Source organism: Trachymyrmex cornetzi, unplaced genomic scaffold (genome assembly GCF_001594075.2).
Source record: "Trachymyrmex cornetzi isolate Tcor2-1 unplaced genomic scaffold, Tcor1.1 scaffold176, whole genome shotgun sequence".
NCBI classification, from domain to species: Eukaryota; Metazoa; Arthropoda; class Insecta; order Hymenoptera; family Formicidae; genus Trachymyrmex; species Trachymyrmex cornetzi.
This window is the reverse complement of record NW_017296375.1, coordinates 19,193-21,169: the sequence shown is the minus strand read 5'-3', so window position 1 is coordinate 21,169 and position 1,977 is coordinate 19,193.

Genomic DNA, 1,977 nt, shown 5'->3' with positions numbered 1-1,977 from the left:
CCTACGCGCTCGCCCTTCGAGCCGGTAGGAAGCACGAGTCCGCCGTCGACAAGTCCGCACAGTGACGGACAAAATGTCACGTCACAATATATACCACATATATATGTATAACATGTGTATTATATAGGTTATCCAAAAAGATCCCGGATTTATGGGCTGAACATAAAGATGGCTATAACTAATCGTAATGAATTGTACTTGTATCGGCGTACATATATAGTACGCCAAAATATAGTGCGTTGACTATGACCTATGACTATGATTCACGTTCTACGACTCAATTACGGTCATCCTTATGCTAAGGGCCTTAAATAACGTTTTTAGATGAAACGTTTCAGACCAAAGATGTAAGGTTTGAAAGGAGCTATTTACTGATATTTAGTTTGACCTTGGATGGCGTCTCTAAGATCAAATCAAGGTCACATTTATTTTTTTTAATGATACATGCTATTTTTATTCTACAATTTAGCAGCTGGTGTAGCTTTTCAAAACTATTTTTTTTTTATTAAGTTCTTATTGAAATGTGAGATTTGAAACTTATAGTATTTAACATAGGTGTCCGACTGGCGGCACTAAAAATAAAAATTAGAGGAACAACTGCCTCTAAAACGGTTTCTACGCATCTTTGGCTCAGTCGTTACTGAGATGACTTTCAATTTTTTGCATAGATTACGAAGCTTTCCGAATCTTTTTATGTCCTTCACAACATTTCGGTATTTTATATAAAAACGGTTTCTACGCATCTTTGGCTCAGTCGTTACTGAGATGACTTTCAATTTTTTGCATACATTATGAAGCTAATGATTTGTACATTCTATTTTGCTCACTGTTGTCATTTGTTCCTGATACCGTCTGTTATCAATAATGGACTTAAATACGTTGCTATTACCATCGGCGATGATCGTTCTATAGATCAATTCATGCATTTCAATGCTATTTTTAATCCCTTCAACAAATAGCATCACTCTCCATACTTGTAGAACTTACATTGCGATCAAAGTTTTTGGAATACAAACCAGTACCGTTCAAATACACGCTTCTGACGTTTATTTTGCCATTACAGTCAAGACAAACGCTTTTGATATTTTTGTCAGTATCGTCTGAGTAGTATAGCAGGGCGGGTTCTGGTCCATGGGGCTAGAGGGGAGTGCGGGGCGCGGGGGGTACTTAAGAGCGCGCGGGGAAAGCGCGGTGCGTGCTCGGGGCGTGCCTGATGGCGCGAGGCAGGAGGGGGGAGGCGCTGGAAGGCCCCGGCGTTATCGGGTGTTTACATAACACCCGAAAAAATGCGTTTGTGGTCGCCACCGCCGCCGCCACCACCATCGCACGCGGACCGTCGCGGATCCCGCGCCCACCACCCCGAAATGCGTCGCGGGCCGTAGCCGCGGACCCCGCGTTATCTCATATACCTACCATCTTTCTCTAGATGCGTTGCCGTCTTCTCTTCTCTTTGTCTTTTAGCGCCCAAAACCATTTTACATGTCGCATGTTCTGATGATATCATCAATGTAATATGATACAAATGTCACGTGACCAAGTAAATGATATAAAATAAAAAAGATCAATTTTAACCTGTGAATTGCGCGCGTTTATTTTCATACCTGTTATTCCCTTTTTTCTTTTTTCTTATACATACGTTTATACGTACATACATACATACATACATACATACATACGCACGTATATGATTAGTGACACGGCGCGTTAAGAGAAGTGTCCACAGATGTTTACATAAACGGAGCGCGTCGAGGCATAGGATGGATGGATGGAAGGAAAGCAAAGAAAGTACATATATATTTGATGTGAACGACAAAATTTTTTATTCACATATTATTACATCGGTTTTTGTTTCGTGTGTATTAAAAACTAAAGCCAATAGCTCGCAATCGACGAGTTGATGCTTGTTAAAGACGTTGCTATCTCGTATAGCGTCTTCGGACGCGATGTTGAAGAATCGCGTATACTTGACATCAACTG